Below are 20,355 nucleotides of genomic sequence, written 5' to 3'. Positions count from 1 at the left end.
CCATGTATCTAAGCATGGCTGGTCCTTATCATGCTATGCAAATCATATATGGGTTTAATGGATGCTTTTGGAGTTGCAAGTGGTGGGACACCAAAAATCTGTTTGACCTCCATCAATATGAGCTGCACTGCATGAGGAAGCATTCACAGAAATCTGTACATTCCCAAGTGATGAAATCTGGTTTCAAGTGGCCTCCGAAGAAAAGCAATCTACCTTTCAATCCTTATTTTACCTGCTATTACATAATACAGCTTTCAAACCAGGCATGGAGATAACTTCATATGTGACCCTCTTCAAACATCCTATTCCAAAAATCAGACACCTATTTGTAAATGATAAATTGCAAACTCTGACAGTGCTGACTGGACAGGGCACCCCATCCTTCATAACACAATTTTGATTTCAACAATCCCTGAAATTTCTCCATCATATTTTTCAAAGACCACTTCTTCCATGTAACCTGACCTTATTTAAATCATTGTGCCTGACCCCTAAGACTCTGGATCACAGGATTTAATTTATCAAAAACTCCCTACAGATCCAATAAGTGCACCACCACATAGATTTATTGGAAAATGGGAGAAGGCATTGGAAGTCAAGATTACTCCCGCTCAATGAGAAAAGCTCTGCAACCTCACTTAACATTGTACACTCTCTAGTAAGATACAAGCATCTGCCTACAATATGTTAGTCTATTAATACAGAACCTCACACTTATAGTATATCTAGACCCTGAGATAGATAGATGGTGCTGGAGATGTCATGCTTTAGTGGGCACCCTCTGCCACATCTAGTGGGACAGTCCCATCAAATGCTGTAGTGGGCCCCCTCTGCCACATCAGGTGGGACTGTCCCATCATATGCCCCTTTTGGAATAAAATTTACACTTTGGTTCAGCGATTTTCACATAATCCCCCTCCTTATCTTAAATTCTCACACTTTTTTTTTTAGATTAAATTAAATATGGTTTAATATCTAAATATTGAAAGTGTAAGTGTGGGTGCACTTAATATGAAAGAGGTAAATTATGGTTGAACAGACATATAGCTCAAATTTCAGGTTTTGTTTTGATCAGAACTTGTAAAATTGCCTCTGTCCTTAAAGGGTTAAGAAGAGTTAAACCTAGGATTAAAGTAAAGTGCATTTTTAAGGTTTAAGCTTTGAATCCTTAAATGTGTGACCAAGGAAAATGTTTGTTTAGTTTTTGGGAGGGGTTACTTTTAGGGAGAGGGAATGGAATGTTTAGGGCATGTGGAGTTTGAAGGGTTGTTTGCAAAGTACACACTTTTCTTTACAGGATTTAATGCCCCCTCAGCCCCCTCATAAAAACTCTCTCCTAATCAGACAATGCAGAGGTGCTGTAACCACTAAATACAGTGTGCTGTAGGGGTAGAGTGATTAGGTATGCCTTTCAAATGCACTGAAAGAAAAGTGTGAAGGTAAGAGAAATTCTTGCACCATAGCCCTCTGTTCATCAATTACAAAACTGGATATAGAAAATGTAAATGGTTTAAATTGTTGAAAACTCCACTCTCCTGTATCCAAATTAAAGTAATTTAATAACCCTACCTACCTCACCCTAAAGTGTGTGATACGCAGCTTTACAACAGAAAGCCTTAATGCTTTCATATTAGAGCCATGGAAATGAGCCAACAGAGCAAACATTCTCTGCAAGATGCAAGAGTTGCAAAAGAGTTACAAAGATTTAAAAAATCACCATAACACCAGATTGATCTATAGTATTTTGCAGATCTACACAACTCTACTTATCTCCAGACTATCCTGTGTGTGTTACAATGGTAAGTTATTTGGGAAGTTAATACTAAACACTTCTACTGTGGCATGCAAAAGGTTGTAAAACCTTATTACATTTTAATACCTACTCTGCAAAAATTTTCCAAAGGAAATTCCTGTCCTTATATCTTTTTTTTTGTAATTCTTTATTTTTACTGTGCCAGGAATATCAGAAACATGCTTATGATGCCACGGCAGAAATAACAAGCAAGGTAGTAACATACAATGTGAGATAGTTGCATGGCAATCAGAGTAAGTTAGCACAATTTTTTTTTTGATTAGTAATACAGTGAAGTCTAGCGTGCCTAAGCAATTTACGATATATAGATGGTCGATAGATAGTATAGCTAAGGCGCAGATATTCTTAAGGGTAAAAGTAAAGACAGGCATATATCAACATGAATTTTAAACAAGAATGTTTCCCAGGGATGCCCCCGGCTAGTTGCATATAATAAAGAGTGTGCCAAGGGGTGATACTCGGGATTAGGGGAAGGATGCTAGAGGTTTGTGTCACAAGAGGTCAAGGGTGCACAAGATATGTGTCACAGAAGGGCAGCAGTTGTCTTTTATGCGGTCTTGGCCCCTGTGTCAGCCTATGCCAGAGAGGGGCATCACAGTGTCCTGTGGCTTTAAGGGGGTCAGCCGATACCTGCTGTGGGCACCTCATCTAGCTGCAATTTTGATAGGGGGTTCAAGCATCTGGGCGCTGGTGTAGTCACTATTTAATCCCCTGCATAGGAGTCGCCAGGAACGCTGTAGGTTTTCGGCATTGTTCCAAGTTAGGACTCTGCCTCTTCTTTCTGTGTGGTTGCTTGTGCTTGGCTGAGGTGTGTGGTCTATTCCGCCTTCTCCTTGGAACCTTCCCCGCAGCTCGAACCCCAGTTTGGAGTTCAGTGTTTGAGGGGTGCTGGTCAGGTGAGTGGCTGCTTGTGTGCAGTGAGGCTTGCTGGAGTGCCCGGCTTTCTAATTTTAGCCAAAAGGCATCAAAGATGGCCTCCAGCTTGTCTTGCAGCTCGGCCTGATGGCGGGGGAGACGCGTGGCTTCCGCCATGTTTGGTGGGTCGGCTGGCTTGCTCGGCATCTCCTCTCCCTCATTCCAGACGAGAGCAGTTCTCCCGGGTTGGACCGTGATTACCCCCAACGGTCCCGGGGGGGGGCGGGGGGTAACGGGGCGCATGCTTCACAGGAGTAGCAGCTAAGTAGCCCCAGAGCGGGAGATCGGCCGCCTCTCCCGCCTGGTGCGCACCAGGCCGCATGTTATCTCAGGCTGGCCGTTCAGCTCCTATCGGGTCTCCGGTCCCTGCCACCAGTCCCAGTGAGGTCTAGCTTCAGGGTGGGCTTCAGTTGTCTCTCAGATCAGGCTGTGTTGGGTCTTTTTAATGCCGTTAATGCCAGGGTTGTGGAGGAGCTCCAGAGAAATGTGTCTGTCCGCCATGACGGTTAGGCCCCGCCCCCCGTCCTTATATCTTTGATGAACTTAATCAACATGTTATTGGAGTATTGTATGCAGTACTGGAGACCGTATCTCCAGAAGGATATTGATACTTTGGAGAGAGTTCAGAGAAGGGCTACAAAACTGGTTCATGGATTGCAGGGTAAAACTTACCAGCTTAACAAGCTCGGTTCGTGCAGCTGTTTGGTTCCCGAACCAAATATAAAATCCCACGATCCAAGTCTGTTCACATATTTTTTTTGTTTTTTAAAGGGCCCATAGTCTTTTGGTAAGAGGCTGGCCAGCAGGCCACTCCAAGCACCTGTGACGAGGTTCAGTTCGTCACACTGATATTTTTTGTCATACAGTCTGTACTATGTCTTGTATTTTTATTTTTTAAATTGTTCCAGTTTTGAACATTTACCTCTGTTTTGTTGTCTGGTGTAGTAGTTGTGTTTTATTGTATACTTTATATTGAGTGTTGGGGGATACTCTCTCACTACACCTGTTTGATTTTTAATTTTGGGTAGCGCCTAAACACCTTTGCACTTTTCTATAAGTACAGTATAGTCGTTGTTGAAAATATAGAGAAAGCATAAACACATGAAGCCATATTAGCAGACATTTCAACGTTAGGGTACAGGTGGCCCTGGCCAGAAAGTCCAGCGTCAGCCTATTCCAAGGCTTGGAGAGGCATGGGAGCTGTCAGTGGGCTTTGCAAGGCATGAGTTGAGCGTGGGAGCCCTCCATCTCTGGGCTATGTGGAAGACAGCATCACTGGACCACAGACTCGGGTTCACCGACACAAGGCCAAGTATTTCCCAAATGAGGGATGGCTGAAGCTCCTGGTGGTGCATCGCTGCCAGCGGCGGTGGTTCTTCAGCCTCTGTGGCAAATGCAGGTGTATGGTTCACGGAGGTCTTTTGCCCAGGCAGGCCTAAATGAGTTGCACGCAGAGGGGATCCGCTCACCTCCCACTGATCTCTGCTGTGCTCCTCCGCCTGATTCTGGTGCAGTGTGTCTTTACCACAGGCCCCCAATTTTGCCCAGAAGCTTGTGAAGAGTATATCGATGGAGTAGACTTTCATATCGGTGTTGTGGGGTCCTCGCTGTTTGTGCCTTGCTAGGCCTTAGTGCTTGAAGCGTGGCCGCCATTTTAAGCATGGCAGCATTAACTCGGGTTTGTTTCAAAGCAGCTGCTTGTAGCCAGTAATAGTAATAGTAATAAACTGTCTCTTTAACTCTAGATTGTCTAAAGCCAAATAAAAGCTAGGACTTCTGTGATGTGTAATCTATTGGAAGAATTAAGATGCAGTTATTAAGGGGTTACATACAAGTGTTAATAACTTATAGAATTATTTTTAGCAATCTGTACACAATCTTGCTCTTTTGTTGTAAGTTGCTGGGTAAACTAAGCTAATTCTATGTTTAAAATAACTGTTACACTACTTTTATTTTATTGAATAGAAAGGATTACATGTGCTACATATGCCGTGATAAAATACAAATTTCTAAAAGGTCTGTAAATGCTCGCTGATTCCTCTGTTATTGATATTCTTTATTTAATTACTGTTCTTGACGTTGGCGTGCATGAGTGTGCATGTTTGCGATAATGCTAGAGGCTGATGACATTTTGTTAACATTGCTGAATATACATTTTCAAGACATGCAATAACATTTAAATAACAAAAATAAACATAGCTTTGAATTGATATAACACAAAAAGCATTGCTCTTTTTATTTTTCTCTGTTATAAATATAGAAGAAATCCATTGAACATTGGCATTGGTATCAGTTTAATGTAAATACTGACAATGTAATATTCAGTATATTTAGTATATCTAATCATTTTGTTGTTCTTGTTAAAGGAACACTATAGCATTAGGAATAAAAAACTCGATACACAGTTACAGGGAAACTCTAAGCACCAAACGTACTTTAGCTTAATGATGCAGTTTTGGTGTATAGATCATGCCCCATGCAGTCTCACTGTTCAATTGTCTTGTGCTTTGGATTTAACAGAGTTATACATCCCTAGCAACACTTCCTCTGGCTGTGATTCAAACAGCTTCCACACAGATGATTTTCCTTTTACAGCACAGTGTGTTTACATTAGAAGATCTTATTTCCTGCTCTGCTAATTGAACTTAAGTCACACACAGGAAGGCTGTTGCAGGCCTTAGCAGACAAGTAACAGGAGGTACAGTCATCTAAATTAAACACACTGTGCAATAAAGGAAGTTAAGCCAGCTGGGTAATTTTTCTGTATTTTGTAAAGATATATTTTTTTATGAAATATAGATAAAGAATACTTTTTTTTTACTGAAATTCCACTAACATCCATTAAATGCAAAGATATCTTAAGACAAAGTAGGGACTACTTTGTCCTATAATACATCTGAGGTTGATGAAAGGCTGAGCTCTGTCGTAAGCATTCGTCCAATCACAGCAGCCATCACAACCATCACAATTGATGATTGTGGCATTCAGACATTGATGTGCATTGAAGATGGTGACAGCCACAAGGGACGGATTGAGGTAAGTACCTTCCATTGCACTGCACAGTCTCCTGACCAACACTAAATCTGTTACTTTTGGTGATATTTTGTGAAATATGCAAAGACTCCCAAAAGTAATAGATCCACATTAAAATAATTTTAGCTATTTCTGAAAGTATGTAGGGAGGTTGTGCGATCAGAAGTATGGCTAGGGCTGTAAATACAAAATGCTTTAAATTGGAAATGGAAGATAATTGAGAAGTAAGATTACAAGGCCATGTTCCACACAGCAAAACTGCTTTAAGCCAAATTTATTTTGATGCTTAGATTGTCCCATTAAAGGTGAATATTTGAAAATATAAATATAATTTAAAAAGTCATACCACATTAAAAAGAATGCTGATTATATATATTACATGTTTAATTTCTAAAGCAAACCTTTCAAAATGTTTGTACATGGTGAATATTTTTTATTTAATGGAGATTAATGATAGAAAACCATTTAGAACTTTTCCCAGTATTTGTATCAAAAGCATATGTTTTAGGACGTTAAAAGAAAAATAATGAAAGGATTGAATGGCATAATAAAATATCAAAATAGGTGCCAGTAAATTTTACATAGTGCTCTCTAATCTTCACATCAGCACATTTTTACATTGTTAACAACTCTGATTAGAAAACAAATATGGATGAATCAGAAATCCTAAAAATCAAACTAGATTTAGCGTTTTTCCATTTCTAGAAAGGTGAAGCCATTAACCTCTTTCAGTATTTGGTTTCTATGTTTTCAGTATAGCAAATCACAAAAAGCAGTGACAAGTCAGATTATGATTGATCAGTCAAAATACACAATTACTGTTCAAAGACCATTTTTTGTAAAGTGCAGCAATTATTCACTCTTGCTTATTCCTATTCTGATTGTTTAACCCCTTAAGGACACATGACATGTGTGACATGTCATGATTCCCTTTTATTCCAGAAGTTTGGTCCTTATGGGGTTAAGGGACCTTACCACATCCCTTAAAAAAAAAAAAAAACATTAAAAATCACCTCTAGTGTTCAGTATATTTTAATTTATATTTAAGAGTTTACAAGTTACATTACAAACCAGTTCAGTCCAGGAACACATTGCAAGTAAGGAGAAGAAATGTAAGCATTGTCACGGTTATTCACCAAAGATTTTATTTTTTTTATTTTGGGAATTCAAAGTGAATTTAAATTAAATTCATTTGAATTCAAAATTAGGCCAAAGTCAGTTGAGTTCACTTTGGTAATTCTGGTCTTAAATTTGAAATTCACATTAAAATCCCAGCAAGTCTCACTTTAGAGAATAACCCTGTATGTCTTTGTACTCTTTCCTGTATGCTTTCTATATGATGAGTACCAGGTGCAAGGGACAGAGCTTATAGCAGTGATTGATATGAAGCAAAATTTGAGGTACTCAGTTGCAGAATAGAGAGGTATGGATTTGTACTTGTTATTTGGATTTTCACGCCTCTCTAAAACATATTTGTTGAAAATAGGGGATAAGTAAACATACTCTTAAAGCAGAACTGGGATCACTCTTGAAATTGCACAATTTGACAATACATTGTATATCACCTAATAATAATTTTAATATTAACATAATAAGATTATGAATGGGTGATATACAATGTATTGCCAAATTGTGTAAATTCAAGAGTACATATTAAAATGTATTCAGCAAGCTGTCTCTTAATCAAGATCAGTCCGGGCACAGCTAGGGCGCATGATACAAAAGAGGAAGTGAACAATAACTTTGTTTTGATTTCCTAATTTCCACTGTTTAATTGTAGAAAAGGACAACATTTATGACAATGATTTGCAGAGAACCAGGATGGAGGAGCCTAATTCCACAATAAAATATCAATTTAATTATTTTTCAATTATTCACAAAAACATATTTGCTATATACAGGGAAAAAGAAACATAATAGTAAAAATCTGGTGAAGATAACTGATAGTTCCAAGATTCTGATGCTCTTGTGTACCAGCTAAAAGGGAGACCACTTACGCCTTGTTCCAACCATTGTTGTCTACCAGCTGATGCTTTTTTTATTTGCAAAAAAAGCCAAGAAAGCTCACTGCAGATCTGTATTACCAAACTATTTCATTGGACTTAACTGTAGGATAAACCCCCTAACTAATGGCATGATATATGCTATGAAAATGGGTGGGGTAGCTGACTCCCTTATAGTTAGTAGACTGACAGACAATGTGGATGACATACACACTATTGCCCATAACCTACATCTGGTGGAGGAGAATATTGCTTCCATTGCTAACAGCATTAAGAATGAAATAGTGGGAACTGCCATCTTTTGGTCTGTTGTCAGATTTAAAGGATAGAGATGTCCCGAACAGTTCCCTGGCGAATAGTTCCTGGCGAACATAGCTTGTTCGCGTTCGCCACGGATGGCGAACATATGCGATGTTCGGTCCGCCCCCTATTCGTCATCATTGAGTAAACTTTGACCCTGTACCTCACAGTCAGCAGACACATTCAAGCCAATCAGCAGCAGACCCTCACTCCCAGACCCTCACACCTCCTGGACAGCATCCATTTTAGATTCATTCGGAAGCTGCATTCTTTTTTTTTTTGTATTTTTTTTTTTTTTTAGACAGAAGTGTGTTATATTTGAGCATGCTAGGCTGAACGTGCGTATATCATGGCTAGTTGCACTGAAGGTATGAGTATATAGCAGTAGATTGTTGTGAAAGATGTCTGTCATGTTTAGGGTGTAGCTTGCACGTTATCAACTGGGTGTTTATATCAGCATCTCCACCACTAGTTATAAATCAAGTGTGAGTCGCCCCATGAGATGAGACTAGTGAATAACATAATACATGAACGGTTAAGGTAAAGGCATGTAAGGAACTACGACAATAAACTCTAGGAGGTGAAATAATGACATGTTTAAACGCTTGCTACTTTACGATTAGTTAATGTGCAGAGAGCAGTTAATGTGATCAAAGGCATGGTGTGGAGGATCGGCTATAGTGGGACATGCTTGGCAGGCTGCTGTTTACTGCTTGTGCTCATCCGATCCCTTCTGGGCGCCAGGTGCAGACCCTGGGAGTCCCTGATACCTGGAACAACAAAGGCAAGTCTCTGGCTGAGGTGGTGGAAGCTTGTTTTGTTGGGTGGTCAGATCTGTCCCGGTGGTGCTTCACGTCCGGTGCGGGATTGTGGTGGCTTAAGGTGGGGGCGAGTGCTTGACGTGGGGCAGGCTCTGCATTTCTGTTTGTGCCTCCGGTCACGTCTTCGACGCCTTTTGCGTTGGTGGATTTTAATGGGGACTGCTTCCCTTAGCTGTGGTGGAGCTTGTTGGGGCTGTGGTGGAGCTTGTTGAGGCTTCCTGCTTGTTATTTGCTTCCAAAATTGATTAAAGAGTCTGTCCAGCTTAGACTCAATATCCTGCCATGCTTTGCTGGTACCAGGAGGACACGCGGCTGCCGCCATATTGGGAGAGTCGCAGATGAGTCTGTCAGCCTGGGCAGCTGTGCTCTTTGCATCCATTAGCTCCAGACAGCCTCTCAGGGGTGGACCGGGATAACCCCCACCGGTCCGAGGGGGTGGGTAACAGGGCTCCTGCCGGGAAGTAGCTGCTCCTGGGCATCCCAGAATCCGGAGATCGTCCGCCTCTCCCGCCTGGTGAGCACCAGGCCACACTTGCCATGCGGAGGTAAGTAAGAATCTGTCGAGTTGCTGACCGCTATTAAGCATGTTGGGTCGGTCAGGTAGGAGCAACATTGCTGGTTTCTGGGGTGAAATTCGCTTGTTGATAGCTGCTTAAAGTGAGATATTGAGGGAGCTCACACGAAGTGCATCTTTCCTCCACAACAGCTAGGCCCTGCCCCCCGGAAGCTGCATTCTTAGTGAGAGGAGGGACAGTGTAGCTGCTGATGATTTAATAGGGAAATCGATAGCTAGGCAGTGTATTCAGTCTGAAGAAGAGGAGTCAGAGGAGGAAGGTGGCTTTGAGGAGGTGGAAGACCAAACACAGCAGGCGTCCCAGGGGGCTTGTTGTCACCTTTCGGGGACCCTTGGTGTTGTACGTGGCTGGGTGGAGGAAGAGACCTTCAATGACATCAGAGAGGACAAGCAACGGGACATGGCTAGCTTGGTATCCAACCGCAGATGAGTCTGTCAGCCCGGGCAGCTGTGCTCTGTGCGTCCATTAGCTCCAGACAGCCTCTCAGGGGTGGACCGGGATAACCCCCACCGGTCCGAGGGGGTGGGTAACAGGGCTCCTGCCGGGAAGTAGCTGCTCCTGGGCATCCCAGGATCCGGAGATTGTCCGCCTCTCCCGCCTGGTGAGCACCAGGCCACACTTGCCATGCGGAGGTAAGTAAGAATCTGTCGAGTTGCTGACCGCTATTAAGCATGTTGGGTCGGTCAGGTAGGAGCAACATTGCTGGGTTCTGGGGTGAAATTCGCTTGTTGATAGCTGCTTAAAGTGAGATATTGAGGGAGCTCACACGAAGTGCATCTTTCCTCCACAACAGCTAGGCCACGCCACCCGGAAGCTGCATTCTTAGTGAGAGGAGGGACAGTGTAGCTGCTGATGATTTAATAGGGAAATCGATAGCTAGGCAGTGTATTCAGTCTGAAGAAGAGGAGTCAGAGGAGGAAGGTGGCTTTGAGGAGGTGGAAGACCAAACACAGCAGGCGTCCCAGGGGGCTTGTTGTCACCTTTCGGGAACCCTTGGTGTTGTACGTGGCTAGGTGGAGGAAGAGACCTTCAATGACATCAGTGAGGACAAGCAACGGGATATGGCTAGCTTGGTATCCAACCTTGTGCAAATGGGGAGTTTGCGGTTGTGCAAATGGACTGTTTGCGGTTGTTTGCGGTGCGGTAAACGGGGAGTTTGGTCTGTCACTGTGAAGCGGGCGTAACCCTTACACTACCTGATCAATACAACATCATACCCGATGTTTTAAAGCAATTTAGGAATGTTAGGTGATTTATGCCCTTTATGGATTAAAACCAGACTCTGCATCAACTATGTAATTTTACATGGGAGTTTTGCCATGGATCCCCCTCCGGCATGCCACAGTCCAGGTGTTAATCCCCTTGAAACAACTTTTCCATCACTATTGTGGCCAGAAAGAGTCCCTGTGGGTTTTAAAATTTGCCTGCCTATTGAAGTCTATGGCGGTTCGCCCGCGTTCGCGAATGGAAAATTTATGTTCGCGACATCTCTATTAAAGGACACTATTAAAAAGGATTATTCTTACCAATGTAGAGACGCATCCAGTCCTACGAACTCTGTTGCTAGTGTTATGGTACTTTTTCAGTAAACCAAAATGTTTAAAATGTCTATCTGTTCCTGTCCAAATTAAAAGAATTTAATTGCGTATATACGCTGAAGTAATTCAGTCTGACACACGGAGTTCAGGTTAAAATAACTTCGAGGAAATTTATTGGCAAGTGAAGAATCAGAGGGCGCGCAGGCCCTTTTAAGAGACATTTTCGTCATCATTGATTATCAAGATATCAGTGAATAAACATCATTAATTGGATTAATTGTTAAGTGTCTGGATTAGTGTCCACCTATCAATATAATTAATTGGATCAAAAACTAAGTGGTTAGTTCCGTGTCCACCCACCAAGAGGTGGTATCATTTTAGACACGGGTGGGGACAAGGGGGTCTTGAGCGTCATTTTACTCGGTTGGTGATGTCAGATCTCGTGGTTAGGTGCAAGGTCTCTTATGAATAGAACATTTCATTACTACTGTGTTCTCATGGCCTTTAAATTATACTATGTTGCGAGTTAGGGGAAATTCAGCAGTTCCTGGGTTAGTCATATCTTTATGGAGAATACAGTCTTTGTCTATTGTGTTAGATGTGCTGAGAAATTCTGTCATGTAATGTAGTTTTCATATGGAGAAGTCAGGTTATGAGGACAAAATGGAGGATTTGTCACAGTATCAGGTTAAAATGGAGTTAGTGCAGTAATTCAATACAAGTACAATATAGATTTTTTAATAATTCTACATCACTAGTACTCATGTTCATTCAGGTAATAACAGTTACACCACTATACTTTTGAGTGGCAATGAAACAGATAAGGAAGAAACTTGCAAGGAGGAGATATTTAGATGTAATTTTTTTTCCTCTTTTCTCTTTCACATACATTCTTCAATAAAGTTTTACATTGCACATACCACAAACACTCTTTCAGGTAAGTATTGCCCATACTTAAATTCTTTTAACTATATACTAATGCTTTGAGTTTTTTTTTTTGACACTTTGTATAATGTCAGGGTGGCGGTCCGAAGACTGGGACCCCTGTGCCTGTTGTAGATGACGAGAGGAGTCTTCAGCATGGAAGTGGATAAGTAGGGCCTGGTGCAGGGTAACCACACGCCCCCTGGTGTTGAGCATCAGCGTTTGTGTGGCCACTTACCAAGACCCTGATGCAGCTTAGTGGAAGCCAGAGCAGATGAATTGCTGATCTGTATCCAATACTAGAAACAAGGTAAGACTAGAATAGGCACCAAACAAGAAAACAAGACAAAACTAGAAGAACCCAGAACCGGAGTAGGATAGAAAGCAGAACCTCGAACATGTACACAATACATAAGGGAAACAATAACACAACATGGGCAGGACAGGACTTTACATGAACTGTGAATACAAAATAATACAAGACAAGAGATACAAGTCAAAACAAGTGGAGACATAACTATGAACTACATAAACGGCCAAGATGTATGCAGCCCATCACAGCGCCAATGTACTCCAAGTATGGTGGGTCCTCACTGCCTAGATATGCATGCCTAAATAAACTATAAAACACACACAGTACTTACCTGCAAAGAAAGGGGCAGAGGACATGAAACAACTGCCTGCAGGAACCAACTGAAACAAAAGGATTAATGGAAAAGGAAAGGGTGTGGCAACATAAAACAAACATATACAGGAATCCAGGAGACTGGGAATTCCAGGAACGGAATAAAGGAATGAACCCAGAATACCCAGGATAAAGATATCCAGACACAGAATAGAAAACCAGAAAAACTAAGCAAGAATTGTAAAAAGAGTACTGGATACCAGAAGTCATGGTCAGACATCAGAACAGAACAGAGCAGTTCCTGACAGTACAATATGTGAGTTGACAGCCATAGAAAAATACAGGAGAACTTATGTCGCTGAAGGAACTATTCCAGAGGGATGGTAGATTGAATTTCTCCTGTATATCAGTTTTTTGCTCCCACTAGGTTCTCCTGTACTAGAGAGATAACCAGGGCCAGATTAATAGCCCATTGGGCACCTCCCAAGCTTCATGTATCTGGTGAAGGTAGTGCTGGAGGGAAACTTACAGGATTTAGCTATACAAAACACATGCCCTATGCTAATCTCTCGCTTTCATCTTTCAAGTAAATCCATACTCCCTAATAGCAGGTCCAGTGAAGCAGAATTTCAGTGGGTGGGTAAAAGGGTGGGCCACTGACGCGAATCCCGTAACTAAAACTGCCCAAAGGGGCGAACATGCCCAAAAAGGAGTGTGTCTGCCCAAAGAATTAGAGGTGAGCCTGGTGTAAATGCATGAAAGGCAGTCTGCCAACCATGCAGACTGGCCAACAAAGGGCATACAGTGCAAACAGCACCATGAGCGTGGCATGAATGCGTCTAATGATGTGCTTGCTCCACACTTTCTAAGGACTGTGCCCTAGCTTGTCCACTCCTCTCTTAACCTTCATACTAGCAGGCAGAAGCTTCTGTTATACGGTCTGGAACAGAGGAAAGGTGTATATAGTGAGTGTAGAAGAAAGGGCCACAGTGTTAGAGAGACTAAAGCAGCAAGAGCATTTGCATAGTGCGCAAAATCAGCATTAACATAATATATTTCATTGTCCAGTTTTTCCAAATTATTATGCAAATTCTATTTAAGTGTCACAAAGATTAAATATTTTGTTTTTCAATTTAACTCATGGATGGCATTGTGTCTCAGGGCTCTTTTGATCACTGAAAACAATCTTGGAACCTGTGATAATTAGATTACCAGGTGAGCCCAATTTAAGGAAAAACTACTAAAGGAGGGTGTTCCACATTATTAGGCAGAGCACCATTTTCATGCAATATGGGGAAGAAAAAGGATCTCTCTGCTGCCAAAAAGAGTGAAATAGTTCAATGCCTTGGACGAGGTATGAAAACATTAGATATTTCACGAAAACTTAAGCGTGATCATCGCACTATTAAGAGATTTGTGGCTGATTCAGAGCACTGACGGGTTTGTGCAGATAAAGGCACATTGAGGAAGATTTCTGCCAGATCCATGCATTAGATCAAGAGAGCAGCTGCTAAAATACCATTACATAGCAGCAAACAGATATTTGAAGCTGCTGGTGCCTCTCGAGTCCCACAGACATCAAGGTGTAGAGTCCTCCAGAGTCTTGCAACTGTGCATAAACCTTCTCTTTGGCCACCACTAACCAATGCTCACAAACAGAAACGGCTGCATTGGCCAGAAAAATACATGAAGACTAATTTTCAAACAGTCTTGTTCACTGATGAGTGCCATGCAACCCTGGATGGTCCAGATGGATGGAATAGTGGATGGTTGGTGGAGTCATATGTTGGGCTGGAATCATGGGAAGAGAGCTGGTTGGCCCCTTTAGGGTCTCCGAAGGTGTAAAGATGACCTCTGCAAAGTATGTGGAGTTTCTGACTGACCACTTTCTTCCCTGGTGCAGAAGAAAGAACTATGCTTTCCGTAATAAAATCATCTTCATGCATGACAATGCACCATCTCATGCTGCAAAGAATACCTCTGCATCAACGGCTGCTATGGGGATAAAAGGAGAGAAAGTCATGGTGTGGCCTCCATCCTCCCCTGACCTCAATCCTATTTATAACCTTTGGAGCATCCTCAAGAAAAAGATCTATGAGGGTGGGAGGCAGTTTACATCCAAACAGCAGCTCTGGGAGACTATTCTGACATCTTGCAAACAAATTCAAGCAGAAACTGTCCAAAAACTCACAAGTTTAATGGATGCAAGACTTGTGAAGCTGCTTTCAAATAAGGGGTCCTATGTTAAAATGTAACGTGACCTGTTAAAATGTTTAAAAAGTTAAAATGTTGTTATAAGTTTGATTGAAATAGCTTTTGATTTCAGTAAATATGCTGCAAACACAACAAATGACAATTTTCAGTTCTTTACAACCTATGAAGTGTTTTGAAACTTACTGTGCGTAATAATTTGGAACAGTGCATTGTTCATTTTTTATGTTTAAAAAAAATGCTGTTATCATTAGGAGGTTTGTTCAATACAATTTGAATTGTATTCTTAATAGTTGATAACATGAGAATTAGGTTGACTGTTATTTACATCAATTATTTAGGTAAATGAGAAAAATATAATTTGCATAATAATTTGGAACAGGGTGTATACATTTTTATATATAAAATAATAATAATTTTTTTAGACAAAAAAAAAACAAGATGAATCCATTTTTGTTAAAAGAAACAGGAAAATGAAGTGTGAGTTACAGAAAGATAAGTAAATCAGACATCATCAACTGAATATATGTTGTGTTAGGGACATTTTCTAATGTTAATAATATCCCCACTGCCAAGCAAAATGTATGATATAATGTAACTATGCAAAGGAAAGTTAGAATGTCACAGAGGAATGGAATAATTACTGGAAAAATATAATAGTGAGTATTGTAAAGGGGCATAAAACATGTTTGTGTTATGAATCTGTCTACTTAAGGAGCCTAATTTGTTCATGCACAACATTTCTTATGGAAAACAAAGACGCTCTTTTTATTTAAGCTGTCTACACATAATAAATAGTGTAATAAAATACTGAATTAGATAATATATCAGACATGCATATGTGATACAGCACGTACATAGATACTTTACATTCATAGGAAACCTGGTTTAGAGAATGGAACGTTTGTCATACAGCAAAAGCTATAGTATCTATATTGGAAAATGAATTTTTGCTACAACTTCTCTATTAAAGGGGATTTACAGTCAGTATCAATGACCTTGAGATGCTGTTATGCTAGAATGAGGTACAAAGCTAATTTGCCAGATGTTTGTTCAACGACGTAATGTGGCAATAGGCACTTTGATTTACTGTTTGTTATTTCCTACTTCACTGGTTCGATGGTCTATGGTGTGAAATAATTCTTTTTTTTTCTCCAAATAACCAAGAGAATCTCATTCACAAACATCACAAGTGCTGTGTATGTTGTGATATATTTTAATTGATACATTTATCAGTTGTACAAATAAAGCTTTCAACACTGGAATGTGCAATACATCACTTTGTGATATTCCCGATAAAGTGGCCCAAGCAATCCTGAAAGCCTAGCTTTCAAGATAACCTGTAAGATTGATGCTGTTGTCTGTTGATTGGTATCACAACAACCAAACACAATAGTGAATTATTTTCAAGCTTAAAACAGCTAGAATTAATTAGCAATTTTAATTTAGAATAATAAAGGATTTCTTTTTATTTTAATTAAAATAACAAATCAACAAGGCCACAATTAGTATTTCAAGCCCAGGGCAAGAAATATTTGTGGGGCTCCTTTTTTATTATTTTAAATCTTATCCATTAAACTTGCACTTTGTGTCTACCTTATATATATGTAAATATAATATAATTTATATAATTAAGCTATTCCCTGCTAGGCAGTAACCGTAACTCCACCATGCATGTGTCATAGAGTTTGTATGTGAAGTGTCAGTGCACATTATAAGCTGGCTGTTTGTGATGTCGGTGTGACAATATGTTTTACTTTTCAATGTTGGTGTGAGTAAATGTATTTAGGAACTTTGCTTTTTTTGTATTTCAAATATGCTCCACCACATCCACCTATGTGTAATACCTTTAATAGATACCCGTTCCCCGTACAAAACACTTTCTACATCTTACAATCCTCCACAACCCACTTTCCCAATATCCCACTTTACACCATACCCCAATACCATTCACAAATACTCCTTCAAAAAATAAATCCTGTGAGTCCCCTCTTCCCCGTGCAAACACTTTCTGTTGCCTCATATCGGAGGCTAAATACAGATTGTTTTGTTTCCATCAATATATCTTTGAACTCTCCCTTTCAATGCCAGAAATATTCTTGTGCCCACACTTTGTACTTGAAACCTTTCTTTTCATTGCCAAGCACTCAATCTTGAAGACCATCTAGAACATAGGTTAGGGTAAATCAGACGATGCATGTGTAACCCTGACCCTAAACTCAATTACATCTACATCACTCTGTGTAATTCTTTCTGGACCCACTCCATTAGCTTACATTTCCCTCTGGTTCCTGCCAGTCCTCTGAAGTAGAAAAAGCTAAGTACTGCTTCACGTTCTCCTCTCCATTTACAGCTCAGACAGCGGTAGAGAACAATGAGATGTGCTAAATGTGTCCACATGTGCTTATTTACCTCCCATACAAAGCCCTTACTTCAGTGCCTCGAAGGCTTTATGATAATAGAAGCAGAGCCTGGTTTTATTTAGGACCTTGGTACAATGAGCAAAATGCTCCACTCACCCCTAATGTGTGCATGTGTTCTCAGGCATTCCTTCTAAAGTACAATAGGAATGCATGCACTATGCATATGACACTGATGGACTTTAAGTTATATGGCATGCCTGGTGAATGCATTATAGAATGAAAATAAAAAAAAATTAAAACTAGTGAGATTTTTTTGAAGTAAATAGTACAAACATTAGCTAAGGCTTATATATACTCAATTGTGCAACAATGTTGCCCTAAATGAATAACTGCCATTAATATAACAATTATTATTATTATTTAGAAAGCCCTGTACAGTGGGTTTACAAGACAGACAAATAAATTAAATTCACATGTTTAATTTACATGAACATGAACCAGTACTCAATTTTGATGTATTATTATGCTGGATTATATATTATATTGTTTAAGTTTTAAACTCTGTTTCTAAGCCTATATCAGTTTAAATAAGTGAGCAGAAAAATGTCTCTTTATACTGCCTGACACCCATTTATTTTCCCTACTCTCACTCCTTTTTCTCTGTCTCATGGATCCCTATATTACTTCACTTCTTTTAACCCCCTTAAGGACCAACTTCTGGAATAAAAGGGAATCATGACATGTAACACATGTCATGTGTCCTTAAGGGGTTAAATGCCTAGTCATTGTTTTCCCATCATTTATTATATTTTGTCCATTTCATTAATTCCTCTGCATTCTCATGGTTAATTTGTTTTTCCCACTCTTCCCCTTGATTTCCTTTCTATTTCTCAATCCCATTGCTCCTTCTCTTCTCTTCTCTTACCCCCACATGATAGCATTTTTCACTCTCCAATTTATCCTCCTGTTCATCTCTCCTGTACTCGGTCTGTGCGGCAGGAGGACGCGTTATCATTACACACACAACTACCTTGGCTAAAAGCACTGCTTGGGACTGCAGACGTGATTAAGCACATAGTGCTCTTTAAAGGTCTCTAGAGTGTCTGAATTCCAAATAACCCATGACAGATTTCTTGACCCAAATGATTGCAGTTCCATTGTGCAAATAGATGGGTCCTTAGAGGTTCAAGAGCCACATACTTTGAATCCCCAATCCCTTCATATGGTAAATTAAATGATTATACTCCCACTATTCAGCAGATTGTGTTCTATTCAGAAGATGTAGAAAAGGGTTTTTGACATGGTTACACACATTTGACATTGTTGTAAACTTTTGATGTTCAAATTGAAATTTGATTGATACTGTGTTAAATTGTATTGGTCATATAAAAAATAACATGGTTATCTTCAAGTTAGATTGACCACCATCTGATATCCTAATAACCTTCTTAATCTTTACTAAATACATTTCTCGTCAAATGCATTTCTGTATATTATTAATTCATAATCAACCATTTATATAATATTGTAACCACACATGCCAACGTAACAGGGTTTTCCCCTCTTACCTCCTTGTACTTTGCAGGGTGATCCTGAGTCTCCACTACCTAGGAGCTGGGGGACATGACTGTGGCAGTGTAACCACTCAGCGTTGCATCCAGGGTATGGATTTGAGGTCTCACTGAGAACATATCTAGGTGAGCAATAAAAACTGCCACAGAGTTAACTTCAATATAACTTTGCATTTCACATTAACACATTATGCATGGATATAACTATAAATGTAAAGCACTAAAATAGTAAGAATAAAAAAGGCAATATAAATTAAATCACTCACAACCAATACTGCGGCTTACTTTAGGCTTCACCCTAGTGGCAAACAGGTATTGTTAGTTAGTGCACATAGTTGGGGCCAATCATTATTGTAATTCACAATGTGGCTTGGATTGTACTGAAATCTTCTACAGGTCCGTAAAACTGGAAATCAAGGTCTTTTAATTTAATTTTTTATTTTGCATCCAAATCTCAACTCCCGTGAAACTCTTGAAATTCAGCCAAGTGTAAAGAAGTTTGCTACCTGCTGGCCACTACGCAAAGCTGTACAGTGGTCAAAGATTTATGCCAGAGGGGTTACACCAAGATAATCTAAGGTGTTATATATATATATATATATATATATATATATATATATATATATATATATATATATATATATATATATATATATAATTTATCTTCTTTACCAAATTCTTTTGGCACCATAACAGAAAATAAAGAATTTATCAAAATTACATGCAACCGTTTATTACTAGAGTACTTAAAGGGACACTCCAGGCACCCAGACCACTTCTGCTCATTGGAGTGGTCTGGGTGCCAACTCCCACTACTCCTAACCCTGCAAGTGTAATTATTGCAGTTTTTTTATAAACTGCAATAATTACATTGCAGGGTTAACTCCACCTCTAGTGGCTGTCTACTAGACAGCCACTAGAGGGAACTTCCTACTCTATAGCACAGAAAACCTGTGCTAGAGCATCGCTGGACGTCCTCACGCTGTGTGAGGACCTCCAGCGTCGCTTATTTCCCCATAAGATAGCATTGAAATTCGTTTTCAATGCTTTCCTATGGGGAGAAAAACATATGTCATTTGAATACTTGCTGTAAAGGTGAATTGACTTCTGCTGAAGCCCAAGTAAATTGAGGAAGCATTAACAATTTTCAATACAAATATACAAAACCAAAAATGTATCATTATAGTAAACAGTGTTTTATGCACAAATGAAAATGTTGGACAGCAGAGTGTAGTAGTGAACCAGTTGTCCAGTTAATTGAGAGAGACAGTGAGGATGTGGAAGATTTATGGATATTAGATAATGTGTAGGAAATGAGTGGACTGGATGCATTTGAAAGGGGATATTTTAGTAACTTTGTAAATATTTCCAGCAATTAATCTTATATGTAGGATGCTGCTTGACATTTCTCTGTCAAATTACTTCTGATAAGGACATTTGTCAAATCAATTACACTTGTCTTTATAATGAACAGTTCTAATTTACTATTATTATTATTATTATTATTATTTTTAAACTGATAAACAAGACTGGTCAGTATAATGTTAAATCATATTAAATAAGTCCTGATGTCACATTCCTTTATTTAATTAAATTATTATTCAGCAAATTTGTACATTTACCTTGTTTGTAAATTTTGTTCATAACATTTAAGATGTTTTTA

Source organism: Pelobates fuscus, chromosome 3 (genome assembly GCF_036172605.1).
Source record: "Pelobates fuscus isolate aPelFus1 chromosome 3, aPelFus1.pri, whole genome shotgun sequence".
NCBI classification, from domain to species: domain Eukaryota; kingdom Metazoa; phylum Chordata; class Amphibia; order Anura; family Pelobatidae; genus Pelobates; species Pelobates fuscus.
This window is presented reverse-complemented; position numbering follows the sequence as displayed.